Genomic DNA, 17,506 nt, shown 5'->3' on the forward strand with positions numbered 1-17,506 from the left:
TGAGAAAGCAGGGCCCAGGTGGGCAGACAAATTATCAAAGTCTTTTTTTTTTTTTTTAAAGAGACAGTCTTGCTCTGTTGCTCAGGCTGGAGTGCAGTGGCACAATCTCGGCTCACTGCAACTGCTGTCTTCCGGGTTCAAGTGATTCTCCTGCCTCAGCCTCCCGAGTAGCTGGGATTACAGGTGTGCACCACCACGCCCGGCTAATTTTGTATTTTTAGTAGAGACAGGGTTTCACCATGTTGGCCAGGCTGGTCTCCAACTCCTGACCTCAAGTGATCTTCCCGCCTCAGCCTCCCAAAGGGCTGGGATTACAGGCATGAGCCACCATGACTGGCCTAATTATCAAAGTCTTTATCCCACCCCTTTTTGCCCTTTGTCCCCCACTCCATAACCACCAATTTTGCACAAACACACTTAAGCCTGGGCCTCCGTGTCCAGAGGCTCTCTCGACCCTGCAAACCCGAGCTCTTCTTCCAGCAAGCTGTGCCCTGGTCCCCTAGCACTGCTCCTGGAGCTCTGACCAGCTGTTCCAGGTTCTGGCCTTCCCTCCCTCTCTGCATCTGCATCCTGGAAATGTTTTCCTTCTCCTGCTTGACAGCTTGAATGCCACCTCCTCCAGGAAACCTCCTTCCCCCCTAGTTGGGGTTAGATGCTCCTCTTCTGTATTTCCCTAGCACCCTGATGTAACGCCTGTCACGTGGCGCTGTGAAGTTTCTTTGACTGACTCCCTGTTACACTCTAAGCTCCTGTAGCAGTTTTGGTGTGAGCTGGACTGAATGCAGTGCCAGGCGTGTGGAATGCACTCCACCAATTGTAGCTATTAATATTTCCCAGACATGGCACTATGCAGAGCCTGACTTTCATCAGCCTCAGCACTTTCATGTTTGTGAATCCCTCCTGTTCCTTCTCTCGCATTCACTCTGCTCCAGCCACACAGGCCTCTTGGCCATTCCTTAGACTGGGCTGAGCATGCCCTTAGCTGAGGGCCTTTGCACTGGCTGTGTCTTGTTTGGAAATTCTACAGATCACTGCGTGGCTCCCTCCCTCACTAACGTCACTACTCTGCTCAGACATCATCTCAGGGGTGGTCTTCCTGATCTTATACAAAGTAGCAGTGCCACCCACATACCCCCACCCAGCACATTGGACAGTCCCTTTTTTCTGATTAAGCTTTATGTTTTCTATGTCAATTGTCACCTCTGACATGTTTTGTTTTGTTTTGTTCTCTCTCTCCCATTAGAATGTCAGCTACACAAGAGGAGGAGTTTGGGGGTGTTGTGTCATTGCCCTACACCTGTGGGTTAAAATAGTGCCTGACATGGATGTAGTGGGTTGATAAATATTTGGTTGAGTAAAGTACAGCATTATACAAAATCCTTATATTCCTCAGACGTGTTGACATTGTCAGTGCTATGATGTTTCTCAGATGCTGGACTCTATTACCTTGACATTGTTTATATGTCCTCCCCACTTTTTTTTGAGACAGGGTCTCGCTCTGTTGCCTAAGCTGGAGTGCAGTGGTATGATCATGGCTTTTTACAATCTGAATTTCTGGGCTTAAGCATCCTCCTGCCTCAGCCTCTCAAGTAACTAGGGTATATGTTCCCATGAGGTGGTGTCTTTGGATATTACTCAAAAAAATTTTTGTTTTGAGGTATAGTTTTGCTCTTGTTGCCCAGGCTGGAGAGCAGTGGCACGATCTCAGCTCACTGCAACCTCCGCCTCCCAGGTTCAAGCAATTCTTCTGCCTCAGCTTCCTGAGTAGCTGGGACTACAGGCACACGCCACCACGCCTGGCTACTTTTTGTATTTTTGGTAGAGACAGTTTCACCACGTTGGCCAGGCTGGTCTCGAACTCCTGACCTCAGGTGATCTGCCCGCCTCAGCCGCCCAAAGTGCTGGGATTACAGGCATGAGCCACTGTGCCCAGCCGACATTACTCAAATATCAAACACTGGTGTAACATTGCTCTGGGATCTGGTGATAATTAGGTGTGGTAGTCAAAAGCCAAGGCTACAGTGTCAAGCAGCTTTGCTCCAGATCCCCGCTCCTCTATTTAAAAGCTGTATGAGAGCTTGTGAGAGATGAGTTGTGAAAGTTGTGAGAATGAGGAGAGTTAGGATTTGTAAGGCACTTAGAACAGAGCCAGGCATCTAACACATGCTCTATGCATGTTTGATGACTATAAGCACACAATAAGCTCTTGGTGTTAGCTATTAGCGTTAGCCTTAAGGGTTCCACAAATATTGCTTAATGAAATAATTTCCACCACATAAGGCAGCTCAGTTCCACAGTTACTCATTTGTTCATTCATTTGTCATGTCTGTGGTCTCTGTCCCTGTTGACACAGTTGGTAGAAGCCATTCTTCAAGAAGGATGAGGTCCCTTCAGACTCACCCCCGGGCAGGAGGGGACGGAGCTGTGCTGGGGTGGCTGAGGGCTGGGGGAAGAGTGCCTCAGGGGAGTCAGAAACAGTAAGGAGCTCCCCAGGGGAGCTGGGGAGGTTGTTGGGGTAGCATCCTCAAATCTCCAGCCCCATGATAGGCTTTATTCTGTTTGTAAAAGGTGGGGAAGTAATGGGGAGATTCAAGCTGTATTTTATTTTATTATTTATTTAATTTTTGAGACAGAATCTCACTCTATCGCCCAGGCTGGAATGCAGTGGCACGATCATGGCTCACTTCAGCCTCAACCTCCCAGGCTCAAGCGATCTTCCCAACTCACCCTCCCAAGTAGCTGGGACTACAGGCCTGCACCACCATGCCTGGTTAATTTTATTTTTTATAGAGACAGGATCTCACTATGTTGCCCAGGCTGGTCTCAAACTCCTGGGCTCAACCGATCCTTTTACCTCGCCCTCCCAAAGGCTGGGATTACAGGAGTAAGTCACTGTGCCTGGCCTCAAGGTTTTATTGAACATGGAAATGACATGTTTAAAGTCATGCTTCAGAAAGACCAACCAGGCCAGACGCGGTGGCTCATGCTTGTAATCCCAGCACTTTGGGAAGCCAAGGTAGATGGATCACCTGAGGTCAGGAGCTCGAGACCAGCCTGATCAACATGGCGAAACCCCGTTTCTACTAAAAATAAACAAAATTAGCCAGATGTGGTGGCACATGCCTGTAATCCCAGCTACTTGGGAGGCTGAGGCCGGAGAATCGCTTGAACCTGGGAGGCAGAGGTTGCAGTGAGCCAAGATTGCACCATTGCACTCCAGTCTGGGCAACAAGAGCGAAACTCAGCCTCAAAAAAAAAAAAAAAAGATAAGAAAGACCAACCTCTGTAGTAATTTTTGTTATTATATTGTTTTCTCTTTTTTTCTTTTTTCTTCCCTTTTTTTTTTTTTTTTTTTGAGGTGGAGTCTCACTCTGTCACCCAGGCTGGAGTGCAGTGGTGTGATCTCCACTCACTGCAACCTCTGTCTCCTGGGTTCAAGCAATTCTCCTGCCTCAGCCTCCCAAGTAGCTGAGATTACAGGTACCCACCATCCCGCCCAGGTAATTTTTGTATTTTTAGTAAATACGGGGTTTCACCATGTTTGCCAGGCTGGTCTCAAACTCCTGACCTCAGGTGATCCACCCGCCTTGGCCTCCCAAAGTGCTAGGATTACAGGCGTAAGCCACCACGCCCGGCCTAATTTTTCTATTTTTAGTAGACACGAGGTTTCACCATGTTTGCCAGGCTGGTCATTATATTGTTTTATTAAATAAGAAAGGAAGAAGATTTCATCTGTGAACATGTGGGAGGGATGGAGAGAGGAAGAGATTGAAGGTGCAGCGGTAAGTGGAACTTTAGTGATGGCTCTTGTGGAGGGTCAGAGCCCGGCTCTGGAGCAGGCTGCCTGGGTCCCAATCCTGACCCCGCACAAGATGCTTGACTTCTCTGTGCCTCAGTTTCATCCTCTGTAAACTGAAGGTTGTGAGAATAGGAGAGTTAGGATTTGTAAGGCACTTAGAACAGAGCCAGCCATCTAACACATGCTCTATGCATGTTTGATCACTAGAAAATAAGACAAGTGATCCAGGGGCAGAAAAGATGGAGAAAAGGGACAGCATGGGACAGGACCGACAGGACTTGGGAAGACAGTAGAGGTGAGAGAAAGGCAGAAGGGGCATCAGAAAGGGCAAAGGTGTGAAGACTGAGTCCCTGGGAGAATGGTCCCATTATGAAAAGGGAAAGGAGCTGAGGTGCTCGGGGCGGGGGGGTCAGGTTGAGTTTGAGGGCCTATAGGACATCCAGATGGAGACGCCCTGTAGACAGTTGGCCAGAGGTTCCTGGTGCCCAGGAGAGAGGTCCGGGCAAGGCCTCCTCCCTGCGCAGCCCCAGGAGGCACCATGTTCAGGGGGAGGACCACATCCCTTCCTGCCCTGGTGCCCAGCCCTGGGGCCCATGGAGTTGAGTGCTGGGCTGGTGGTGAAGGTTTGGGACTCCTTAGCTCATTAGCACGTGGACCGTGGCTGAACCCTGGAGTGATTGAGCCCCCCACTGCAGAGTGGGGCCAAGGAGAGAAGAAACGGATGAGTGGATCCCAGGCAGCAGCTGGGGGTGGGAGAAGATGGAAGGAAGTTCTGTCCTCCCTGTAGAATTCCCCCTGCCATCTTCATCACGAGGCTGCTGTGACCGTGGAGAGGCAAAGACCAGCCAGAATATTTTCAGGGCTGCTCTGGGGGGAGCAAAGGTCTGGCCGCAGGCATTGCCTCTCTCCTCCTTCCAGGCCCTCCCACTCCACAGTCTGCTTTTGTCGCCAGCTGTGTGGGGCAAGTGTGGGTTGGCGGCGGGGAGGGGCAAAAGTGTGGACGGAGGCGACTTCTCATTTTACAGACGTGGAAGCACAAGGCCAAAGAGGTTGAGTGACTAACACAAGGTTACATGACACTTTGGGGCCATGGCCAGTGAGAAGAATGCATTTGACCCCATGTAGGCACCATCAGCTCAAGAGAGTTTCAGCGACAACACCAAGGTTGGGAGTCGGGGAGGAGTTGGGAGGGTCTCAGACCTCCTAGGTGGGTAGAATCAGAGCTATCCGGGTGCCTTTCCCCAGATTCTCACCAATAACCCCCCGACACACAGACCCGCACACCCAGCCTGCACCACTCTCTGCCTCCCCACCATGTAGGAAAAGAGAGAACCTGTGCTTTTGAGGCCAGTGATGGGGGCGCAGAGGCAGGGGCTAGACAGGGCCCAGCTCACCCACAGTAAGAAGGTTCTCAGGGTGGGCCACAAGAGGCAAATGGGCCAGGCCAGCTCAGGCATCAGGCTGCTTGCTCCCTCCTGGGTGTAGCTGGGCCTCAGGTGCGGCAGCCCTCCACACACTTCAAAGCCTGCCATCACCCTGTAGGTCCCCGGCCCCTACCCTTCTCACTGTTCTTCACAGGGGTTCTTCCTGCCTCTCTCATCCCCAGCAGCCCCACAGCAAAGAACCTGACACTCCTGTGCTGACCAGCCAGAGGCTGGTTGCAAAACCCCTCTCTGCTGCAGTCCCATTCCTGCCTCCCCACGCCCCTCACACTGTGCGTCTCCAGATATGGTCTCCAAAATGCAGGGCATGAAGCCGAAGCCTCTGGCAGGCACCGACATCCCAAGTCGCCATGTTTCCTAGCTACAGGAATTGCTGGGTCGGGGTGAAACCACATTTCTGTCCCTCCTCGTCTCTGTCTCGCCTCCCCTGCTCCCCACACCTGGGCTTTGCTGGGAGTTGGGGCTGAGGCTGGAGCAGTCCTCACTGAGCACAGAAGAGCCAGGCCCCAGGCTTGTCATCCCAGCCTCACATTCCAAAACTCTCAGCCGCATCAGCTCACTCCTTAGTAGGCCTGGTACAGGCCCTCTGCACATTAGAATAACACAAAAAAAATCAAGTTTTCAGGAAACTAGAGTTCTAGGCCAGGCTTAGCCCCTCCCTTGCAGCAGGCCCTTGAAAAGTCATTTCTTTCCCCAGGGCCTCACGGGTTCTGTTGCCATCGCATGTGCCGCTGTGTGCATACATTTCCATTTCTCTACCAAATGGAAAGTGCCTTAAAGATATGGGTTGTGCATCTCAAGCCTTCCTGCTCCATCCCTTGACCTGGTAGAGTTCAGTATTGAAGAATACAGGATTTGGGGTCAGATCAATCTGGGTGCCAATTCCGACTCTCCCAGTTACTAGATGATTGACCTTAGGTAAATCTGAGCCTCAGTTTCCTCATCTATACAATGGATATCCATTAACTGATTTACTTATTCAAACAATATTTATGAGGGCCAACTCCATGTCAAGCACTGATGTGTGTACAACAGTGACCACAACATACACAAATCCCGGCCCTGTGGGGTTACTTCTTAGTGGAGACTATTGGTGCCTGACCCAGAGAGTGATTGTGAAACCTCAGTGAGATGACATTTGGACAGGGCTCAGCACAGTGCCTAGCATACGACAGGCCTGACAAGTTAGAGCCATTATTGTGAACATCCATTCTGAACCACAGAACCATTTGCTGAGAATTTACTGTGTGCCGGCACCATGCTAGGTGCTAGGGAGACAAAGACGTGGAACTCTCATCCACACCCTCGAGGAACTTATAGTCGAATGCACCTACCGAATGTCAAATGGCACCATCCTTATCATTGTTCAGAAGCTTATAACCAGCACCAACTTGTATTACATGCAACAAAGAACCATAACATTCTAGAATGTCAGGTACAACAGAGACAGCTGTTTGTCCCCCAATATCCTTCAGACAAAGCCATATATGATTAAAGGTTATCAGTACTGTGCTTTTGGAGGATTCAGAAGAAGGAGAAGTTATATCTGATTGGGAGATTGAAAAGGATTGGCCTGAAGGACAGGTGGTTTTTGAACTGCATCTTAAAGAAAAGGGTAGGCTTCAACAGACAAGAGACAGTGGTGTTGGGGGAGGAGAATGACGCCCTGCAGGGGACCAGAATGGCGTGCAAATGAAGGTATGGAGGAAGGAAAACATGAGGCGCCAACTTTGAGCTGAATCCTAGGAGGAAGGTGGCCTAGCCCAGAGGTTGGAGGCTGATCCAGGCAAAGCAGCTGTATTCACAGGGACAGGAGGCAACTGTCTAAGAGGTGGGGTTTGAGGGGCCCCCTTCCCAGCCATCTACCCTTGGCTGAGACTATAACAGGCTCAATATTCCACCACTAAAAATTCATTTCCTTGAGTAAGCCTCTAGTAGGAGACAGACCATCCCCAGAGGAATAACATGAAAGGACAAGTCTGGGCCAAGGAGGGAGTGATGAGGAAAAGACGCCTGGGAACAGCGGAGAGCCACACAGGGCCAGGGGCCAGAGCCCTCGACATGCCAGGCCTCTTGTATGACCCCAACTGTCCAGGCCATCCATACTGACAGAGCATTGCTCGGCTGTGGGAGGCAGGACTGGGTCACTGGAAAGGGGTGGCAGGTGTCAGTGCTGTGTCCGTGACCGCCCCTTGCCTGGCCAGGGCTCCTCAGCCCTTCCTGCTCTGCCTGCGGGAGGTGGGCAGGGCCACGTCCACACAGCAATGCCATTTTTCAGTGCAGTTTGGCCCGGCAGCAGTGTGTGTCACTCCTTGTGTGCTTGGGTGGTGACCAGAACTCATTTATTCAACAAAGTGTTTCCAGCCCAGCCTGAGAGTCATGCAGTGAGCTAGGAGAGCAGAAGCAAGCAAGAGACCCCCCTCCCCACCCTCCAGGAGCTCACAGTCTAGAGGGGGAAGCAGGTCTTAAGTAAATAGCCACATGCTGGGGTGCAGAATCACACATGGCGAGTGCCTCAAAGCAAAAGCCCAAGCTGCCTTGTGGAAGAATAACAGGGCAGTAATGCAGATGGGTGGAGGAGCATGGCCGGGGGAGGCCTCCAGGAGCCCTGAATGATGAGGTGGGGTTGGCAAGGGGATGAGTGTTCTAAACAGAGGGAACCCCTGTGCAAAGGCTGTAAGATGGGGAAGTACCTGGGGCATCAGGCAGATCATGCCAGCCTTGTGGACAGTGGAGGGCTTTGGGAAGTTACAGAGGAAGGGAGGTTGAAGGGATGGGCACCCACTCAGATTGGCCATTTAATTAGTTAATTAATTAATTAATTTATTTATTTATTCATTCATTTATTTTGAGACAGTCTCATTCTGTCGCCCATGCTGGAGCTGAAGTGCAGTGGTACAATCTCAGCGCGGTTCAACCTCCACCTCCGGGGTTCAAGTGATTCTTGTGCCTCAGCCTCCCGAGTACCTAGGATTGCAGGCATGCACCACCATGCCCAGCTAATTTTTGTATTTTTAGTAGAGACACGGTTTCACCATATTGCCCAGGCTGGTCTCGAACTCCTGACCTTAAATGATCCACCTGCCTCAGCCTTCCAAAGTGCTGAGATTACAGGTGTGAGCCACCGTGTCCAGCCCAGATTGACCATTTTAGAAGCCTCCCTGGCTGCAGGACAGAGAAGAGACATGAGGAAGCTACCTCTGCCATTATGGGAGAAGTGATGGTGGCCTGGGCTTGTGCTGGGCAGTGAAGGTGGAGAAAATTCACAGATTCAGGGGCTGTTTAAGGGGGGATCTGGTGAAGGGCTGCCTGGTGGTAGAAGGTGAGAGAGAGAGAGAGGTTTCCAGCTTGAGTGGACATGAGGAAGACAGAGGAGGGTCTGGCCCATTCCTGGAGTGTTGCCATTGCTAGTGAGTGGCCTTGGCTCCTTCCCAAGCCCCTTCACTCTTGTTTGACTGGGCCGATAATGATAAGAATTGCTGCCATTTATGCAGCACTTAACATGTGCTAGGTCCCATGCTAAGGATGCTACATGGATTGTTTTGTTTAATCCTCCCAACAGTGGCAGGTCCTCTTTCTCATCTCCATTTTATAGACAGGAAACTGGGACTTAGAGAGGTTAAGTAACTTGCCCAAGGTTGCCTAGAACTGGCAGGTGATGGGGCCAGCTGCCCAGCCCTGCAGTCAGCCCCCAGAGCCCAGTTCTCAGCCTCTATGCTGTCCTGCTTCAGGCACTTGGGGTCTCAGCCTGCCAGTGAGGTTAGATGAGGTTAATGGTAGCTCCTTCACTGAGCCAGGAGGCTCCCTGCACGGTGTGAGGTGTGACATGTCCAGGTACTTAACAAGCACCACATCCCTTCCCTTTCTCCCCAGCCAAAGCTGTTTCACAAGCCAGCAGCCTCGTAAATATTTCAGCAGTGTCTGTGTAGTCGAGGCTGTGAAGCCTGTCCTCTGGAGCACTTGTGACAGCGAGATCTGGGAGATGTCTCAGGGCCTGTTGCAAGTGTTTGATCAGCTGCGTTTTCAAAAAGACCTTTCCCTGAGCAGCTGACAGTCTCTGGGGTGAGAGAGATTTGCAGACTTTTTCTGGAGAGAGGCCAGAGCATGAGCCGGCCCAGGGGCCCAGTTGGAGCCTTTTGGCTGTAGCTGGCCTCAGTCATTCAGTCCACAACGCAGAGAGAAGCCCTACTGGGTGGCTGACGCTGTGCCAGGCCCCACCCTCAAGATGCTGGAGAAGAGATAGGACAGGCCCAGGTTAAACTCAGTACCAGGCAGGCTGTGGAGTAAGGAAGGACCACAGCAGAGTAAAGCAATGCAGACCGAGGTCCCAGAAACCCTCAGGGGAGTTGGCATTTTAACTGGTCTTTGAAGACTGGGTAAGGCTTTTAAAAATGTATATTAAACAAATTAATTTTTCCAATTATATATGTAGTTAAGACATGTTCATATATATATATTTTTTTGAAACAGTCTTGCTCTGTCGCCCAGGCTGGAGTGCAGTGGCGCAATCTCGGCTCACTGCAAGCTCCGCCTCCCGGATTCATGCCATTCTCCTGCCTCAGCCTCCCGAGTAGCTGGGACTACAGGCGCCCGCCACCACGCCCAGCTAATTTTTTGTATTTTTAGTAGAGACGGGGTTTCACCGTGTTAGCCAGGATGATCTCGATCTCCTGACCTTGTGATATACCCACCTCAGACTCCCAAAGTGTTGGGATTACAGGCGTGAGCCACCGCGCCCAGCCGACATGTTCATAATTTTTAAAAATTTAAAGAAGCCTGGGCGCGGTGGCTCACGCTTGTAATCCCAACACTTTGGGAGGCCAAGGTGGGCAGATCACGAGGTCAGGAGTTCGAGACCAGCCTGGTTAACATAGAGAAACTCCATCTCTACTAAAAATACAAAAAATTAGCCAGGCGTGGTGGCACACGATTGTAATCCCAGCTACTTGGGAGGCTGAGGCAGGAGAATCATTTGAACCTAGGAGACAGAGGTTGTGGTGAGCCGAGATCACGCCACTGCACTCCAACCTGGGCAACAGAGCAAGACTCCGCCTCAAAAAAAAAAAAAATTTTTTAAAGAAAATATACAAAAGTAAAAAGAAGAGGGGCTGGGCACAGTGGCTTAAGCCTGTAATCCCAGCACTTTGGGAGGCCAGGACAGGAGGATCACTGGAGCCCAGGAGTTTGAGACCAGCCTAGATAACACAGATAGACCCCTGTCTCTACAAAAAATGAAATAAAAAATTAGCTGGGTTTAATGGCACATGCCTGTAGTCCTAGTTACTCAGGAGGCTGAGGTGGGAGGATTGCTTGAGCCCAGGAGGTCAAGGCAGCAGTGAGCTATGATTGTGCCACTGCACTCCAACCTGAGTGACAGAGGGAGATCCTTTCTCCAAAAAAAAAAAAAAAAAAAAAAAAAAGAAATGAAAAGAAGGAAGGAAGGAAAAGAAAAAGTAAAAAGAAAATAGTTACCTAGTTCCAAAACCCAGAGAAAACCATGGCTAAAACATAGGTGTGTTTTCTTCTGGTCTTTTGTCTGTGTTACACTTCTTTCTTTGTTCACTGAATTTTGTAGCTTAAGCATTTTGAAGGATAACATTTTGGCAGATGCAATTGAAGGAAGGGGTGGAAAGGCATTCAGAATGGAGAAGACAGCAGAGCAAGGGTGTGGCATCTACAAGCTCTTTATGTACCCAAATCAGAAGTGATGGAGCTCACTTCCGGACGAAGCTCATGTGGGACCCTTGAGCTTCCCAGACTTCCCACTTCTTAGCTCTCTGATTGGTTAATGGGCCACACCCTTGGCCCAGCCTCAGCCCATTTTCCTGCCTGGCACCCCAGGCTGGAGTTCTGGGCAGGGACACAAGGTTGCAGCCTCCCTTCTTCCTGGCAAATTCTCCTAGTGAGGTGGAGCCTGTTGCTTGAATAATGGAGTTGTGTTTCCAGCTCCAAAACTAGGTAAAGAGGACCAGATCCCAGAATTGATCATCTAGATCTGTTCTGTCCAATGTGGTAGCCACTAGCCACGTGTGGTTAGTCAGCACTTAATATTCAGCTAGTCCAAGTTGAGATGTGCTATCAATGTGAAATGCACGCTGGATTTCAAAGACAGTGTGAAAAGCAGATACAAACTATCTTATTTATAATTTTATATTGATTACATGTTGAAGTGATCACATTTTAGGTATATTGGGTTAAATAAAATGTTATTAAAATTAACTTTACCTGTTCTTTATATATTTTTATGTGACTATTAAAAATTATTTATTTATTTATGGAGATGGCCTTGCTCTGTCACCCGGGCTGGAGTGCACTGGCATGGTCACAGCTCACTGCAGCCTTGACCTCTCTGGCTCCAGTGATCCTCCTACCCCGGTCTCCCGAGTAGCTGGGACTATAGGCACATGCCACCATGTCCAGCTAATTTTTTTTTTTTTTTTTTGTATTTTTTGTAGAGGCAGGATCTCTCGATGTTGCCCAGGCTGGTCTCGAACTCCTGGGCTCACGTGACCTGCCCACCTCAGCCTCCCAAATTGCTGGGATTACAGGCCTGAGCCACCACGCCCAGCCCAAAACAATTTAAATTATGTGTGTAACTCACATTTATGTCTCACGTTATTTTTCTTTCTGTTGAACTGTGCTGATCTAGATTGAACCATTCCCCACTCTCTGGAGGGCAAACCCACAGGGCGATGTTATGGGGAGAGTCGGATGGGGAGGGATTGTGACCTGTGGGAGAAGGATCAATCCAGACCAGGCTGGAGACAGGAGGAATGTGAGGGGGCTGCACAACTAAGCCTGACCAGGCTCCTGGGAAGAGGGGTGCATGGAGCAGATATTTTCTCCTTCACTCTCATATTTCCCTGTTAATAGACTGTGAGCAACCTGGGAGAAATAAGACCGTGCTTTATTCATCGCCACGCCCTCGGGGCCAAACGCAGCGCCTGCCATAGAGCGAGTGCTTGCAAATATGCACTGAATTAATGAGTGAGTGAAGGACAGAATGGGGAGAGAATCCAGACAGCAAAGAACTGTGTTGAGATAGTGCCAGGCCTGCCTGGATGGTTCCAGGGTGCAGGGTGTTTGGAGATTTTAATTCTTAAATCCTTTAGGCTATAACCTCCCAGAGAGCGGGGTGGCCACACTCTGTACCCACATATGCACTTCCCAGTAGCTGGAGACAGCTGGGAACAGGCAGTGAGGACACCTGGGGTCATCACATCCAGCCTCCTGCCCCTCTGAGCCCCTTCAAAGGAGTAGATTCTTCCCCCTCCTGCAGGCAGCCTTGGAGCTCCAGCCTGCTCCTTCCCCAAATACACACACACACACACACACACACAAATACATCACACACACACACACACCCCTGGGAGAAAGTTCAGTGGGTCTCTCCACACTCAGGCCAGGATGGTAAAGGTTGCCCAGGCAGCCCAGGGAAGGAGGTAAACATGCAGCTGCCTACACCTGGCCCGGTTCTGCCCGCACTTCAAGCTGGGGCCCTACCCTTGCCTAAGTCATGGGTCAGCGACTCTCAGGAGCACCTTCCTCACACACATTGACTCAAGGTGAGGTACCACAGGCAAGTTTCCACAGTCCTCACCCTTAGCAAGCCTCTTCTGGCCCAGCAGTGGGCAAGGTAGGGATGTGGCAGGATGGGGAGGACCTGTGAATGCAGAAAAGACACCACAGTGGCTCACATGGATGCACGGTTAGCTCTGTACTCTGAGAGGCAGCCTATTGTACAACATAAGCAGCAGGGCTCTGGAGTTCCTCCACCTGCCCACCTGCTGTGTGTAACCCCTGGGCAAGTTAATCAACTTCCTTTTTTTTTTTTTTTGAGATGGGGTCTTGCTTTGCTGCCCAGGCAGGAGTGCAGTGGCATGATCCTGGCTCACTGCAGCCTTGACCTACTGGCCCCAAACAATCCTCCTACCTCAGCTTTCCAAGTAGCTGGGACCACAGTATGCACCGCCACACCTGGCTAGTTATTTTTATTTTAATTTTTTTGTAAAGATCAGATCTCCCTACATGGGTCAGGCTGGTCTTAAACTCATGGGCTCAAGGGATCTTCCCACCTGGGCCTCCCAAAGTGCTAGGACTACAGGTATGAGCCACCACACCCAGCCCACCACTAACTTCTTTAGACCTTGGTTTCCTCCAAAATGGGCACAATACAAGTCCCCTGCCCATAGCGTGGTTCAGAGATGGACTGAAAACAAATCAAGTTCTTGGAGCAGTGCCTGGCACCTAGTGAGCGTTGGGCATTGGTGATCACCATGACACAGTTTAGTTCCCTTTGCAGTTGGGGAAATGAGGTTCCAAGAGGATCAATTCCTAGAAGCAGTTATAAAGACAAAACGGTTTTACATCATTCAGATTTTTCTTTAACTTTTTATTATGGAAGTTTTCCAACATATACAAAAGTGGAGAGAGTAATATAATAACCCCAGGCGCTCATCACCCCACTTCAATGATTACCAACTCACGGCCAATTGAGCTTCATCTCTAGCCCAGCCATACCCCCTGGGTTCTTTTGAAGCAAATCTCAAACATCGTACCGTCTCATCTGTAACTATTTCAGATGCGTCTCTAAGAGAAGAGGACTTTAACAAATAGCTACACTACTATTATTATGCCTAAAAAACTAACAATAATTTAATATTAAATACTTAGTCACTGTTCCAGTTCTCCAGTTCTCTCATTTATACAATTGTTCAAATTAGGATTCAAATAAAGTCCATATACTGTATGCAAATGATTAATGCTTCTTAAGCGTCTCTCTCTTTTTTTTTCTTTTCATGCCTGGCTAAATTTTTTAATTTTTTGTAGAGACGTGGTCTTGCTGTGTTGCCCAGGCTGGTCTCAAACTGCTGGCCTCAAGCAATCCTCCCACCTCGGCCTCCCAAAGCACTGGGATTACAGGCATGAGCCACTGTGCCTTAAGTCTCTTTTATTTATTTATTTATTTTTGAGATAAGATCTCACTCTGTCACCCAGGCTGGAGTGCAGTGGCGTGATCTTGGCTCACTGCAACCTCTGCCTCCCAGGTTCAAGCAATTATTGTGCCTCAGCCTCCCAAGTAGCTGGGATCATGGATGCGCACCACCACGTCCATCTAATTTTTGTGTTTTTAGTAGAGACGGGGTTTCACCATGTTTGCCAGGTTGGTCTCAAACTCCTGACATCACGTGATCTGCCTGCCTCAGGCTCCCAAAGTGCTGGGATCACAGGCATGAGCCACCGCGCCCTGCCTTGTCTCTTTTAAATTATAGGCCCCCTTTTTCTCTTTTTCCAAGCTTACAATGTATTTGTTGAGGAAACCAGATCATTTTTGCTGTAGAATTTCCCACAGTCTGGAGTTTGATTGCATCCCTAAATCTAGAGGCTTGAAAATCCTATAGTTTTCAAAATAATTAGCGAGTTCCCTAGCATCTCTGAAAGTGATCATTAATTTTTATCATGAACTCATGGATTTACATATATTTGAGATGTTTCAACACATTGCCATTATAGTTAGGGTATTTTGTTTTTCTTTTTTTTCGAGATGGAGTCTTGCTCTGTCATCCAGGCTGGAGTGCAATAGCGCAATCTTGGCTCACTGCAACCTCCGCCTCCTGGGTTCAAGCAATTCTCCTGCCTCAGCCTCCCGAGTAGCTGAGATTACAGGCGCCCGCCACCACACCCGGCTAACTTTTTGTATTTTTAGTAGAGACGGGGTTTCACCATGTTGCCTAGGCTGGTCTCGAACTCCTGACCTCATGATCTGCCCACCTCGGCCTCCCAAAGTGCTGGGATTACAGCTGTGAGCCATTGTGCCCAGCCAGTTAGGGTATTTTTTAAAAATTGTTTTTCCAGCTTAAATTTAGGGAGTAAGGGTGATTACAAGGGACAACATAGAAAAATTGACAGAACTCTGGCTTTGGAGGCAAACAACCCATGGATGGAATCCTGGCTCCACCACTTACAAGCTGGATGGCTTTGGTCAAGTTACTTCACTTCTCTTTCCTTCTATTTCCCCACCCCCCAAATAAGGAAATGATTAATAATAACTAACATTTCCTGAGTGCTTACTGTCTTCCAGGCATTGTGCTCAGCATCTTAAAGACATGATGGCAATTTAATCCTCCTATCAGTTCAGTGAAGCAGGAGTCGTTATTATTGTCCCCACTTTAGAGATGAGGAAGAAACTGAAGCACAGGCGGTTCAGCAATTTGTCCAAGGTTACACACCTAGAAAGTGGCGCGGCAGGGACCTGAACCAGGGTAGTCTGACTCCACAGCCCACTGTCCTCTAGCGGTTGTTGTGGAGAAGAGAGAGGGTGATGGTGATGCCCTCCTGCAGGCCCTGACAGACGGGAAGACCAGGCCAGAAGGCGAGCAGGGCTGTCCCTGGCACTTCCCCTCAGGGATGGAACACAGTCAAGCCTGGCATGTGGGGGGGTGCAACCCCTATTGCAGCTGCAGTCTCTCCCCTTCCCCAGACTCCCCCCTCACCTGCTGTGACCCAGACCCTTGCATAAGAACACGGCTGTTCTTGGTGAGTTCTGTTTCCATTGCCATTATGATTCTCCTCCTAATTGTTTCATTAATCAGAAAGGGCTGATTGATGCTGGGAGGCCAAGGTGGGAGGATTGCTTAAGGCCAGGAGTTCAGCCTGGGCAACGTAGTAAGACCCCTCACCCCCACCCCCGCCTCTACAAAAAATTAAATAAATACAATTAGCTCGGCGTGGTGGCACATGCCTGTGGTTCCAGCTACTCAGGAGGCTGAGGAGGGAGGATTGCTTGAACCCAGGAGGTCAGGGCTGCAGTGAGCTGTGTTCTTACCACTGCACTCCAGCTTGTGTGACAGAGCAAAATCCTGTTGTAGTTGCGGGGACAGGGGGCAGTAGGCAGGGTGCAGGGAAAGGGAGAGAGAAGGAAGGAAGGAAGAAAGGAAGGAAGGAAGGGAGAAAGAGAGAGACAAAGAGAAAAAGAAAGAAGAAAGGAAAAGAAAGAAAGAAGAAAGGAAAGAAAGAAAGAGAAAGAAAGAAAGAGGGAGAGAGAAAAGAAGGAAGGAAAGAGGGAGAGAGAGAAACAAAGAAAAAAAGAAAGAAGAAAAAGAAAGAAAAGAAAAGAAAGAAAGAGAAAGAAAAGGAAGGAAGGAGGGAGGCAAGAAGGAAAAAAGGAAGGGAGGGAGGGAGGGAAAGAGAGAGAGAAAGGGCTGACTGCAGGAAAGCTCCCCATCCCCATGCTTCTCCAGAATCAGCTGGCCTGGGTGGTCCTTGGGTCACCTTAGAGGGCAGAGATCCTGAGTGCAGTTGGGCAGAGTGAGGTATTGATAGGAACACTAAGGATAGTACTAACAGTCATCATTTACACCTCGTGTGTGCCAGGAAGGGGCCAGGTCCCGCATGATCTCAGTTCATCCTTACAACACCCTGAAGGATGGTCTTGTTATCTTCTCCATTTTGCAGATGAGGAAACTGAGGCTGAGAGGGTAGAGAACTTTGCCTGAGGTCACTCAGCAGGTAGGTGGTGGAGTCAGGGGTGTAACCCAGGCTGCGGGCCTCCACATCAGACACAGATAGAACAGGAAGAAGGTGTTGCAGAGGCTGACAATGCTGCGATTCTCTGGGTAGCAAAGGGAGGCGACATTCCCAGCAGAAGGAACGGTTTGTGTAAAGGTGTGGAGGTGTGATACGGTGTGCCCTGTTCAGGGTGGTGACTAACTGTGGCCGGAGTGAAGGGTGTGTAGAGAGGAGTGGCAGCAGATGAGGCAAAGGGCTGGGGACTGGGGCCAAGGTGGAAGAACTTCAGGTTCCAGGCCAAGGAAATGAACTTTGTCCTTGGGTAGAGGGTGCCACAGGAGGCATTGAACAAGAGTGCAACCTTGGGTTTGTATGGTGAGCCTCCAGCAATACCTTAGCAGGTGGGATCCTCATGTCCACCCCGGGTGCCAGCCACATTTTACAGGCTGGGAAACAGAATGGTTATGAGACCGGCTCAGACCACACAGCAATAGACAACTGGCCCCAAGCCAGTTCTCTCGCTGTCACAGGACGTTGCTTCGAACTCAGGTCATAGTGAGAGAGGCAGGGGCATCCTTCCGTTCCTCACTTCTCCAGCCCTGTGCCTGCTCGGCTCACTGGAGAACGTGAGATGAAGGTCAACTGGACCGAGGCCCAGGCATATCTGCTCACCAAGAAAAAGACAGAAAACAATAAAAGCAAATCATGGAGCTCCAGCTATGTGCTAGGCACTGGGCTGGGAGGAAACTAAACAGAG

The 17,506-nt window shown here is 49.7% G+C and overlaps 1 long non-coding RNA gene across 1 annotated transcript; it reads right to left on the reverse strand.

Annotated features, from left to right (window-relative positions):
• Positions 1–3,676: 3,676 nt before the first annotated feature.
• Positions 3,677–6,634, reverse strand: LOC129010907 (uncharacterized). The gene is made up of 2 exons (XR_008493088.1): positions 6,576–6,634; positions 3,677–3,912 (listed from the first exon to the last, which is right to left on the reverse strand). It is a non-coding gene; the product is annotated as an uncharacterized LOC129010907 (long non-coding RNA).
• Between the last annotated feature and the right edge of the window lie 10,872 nt (positions 6,635–17,506).

This window comes from Pongo pygmaeus, chromosome 10, assembly GCF_028885625.2.
Source record: "Pongo pygmaeus isolate AG05252 chromosome 10, NHGRI_mPonPyg2-v2.0_pri, whole genome shotgun sequence".
NCBI lineage: Eukaryota > Metazoa > Chordata > Mammalia > Primates > Hominidae > Pongo > Pongo pygmaeus.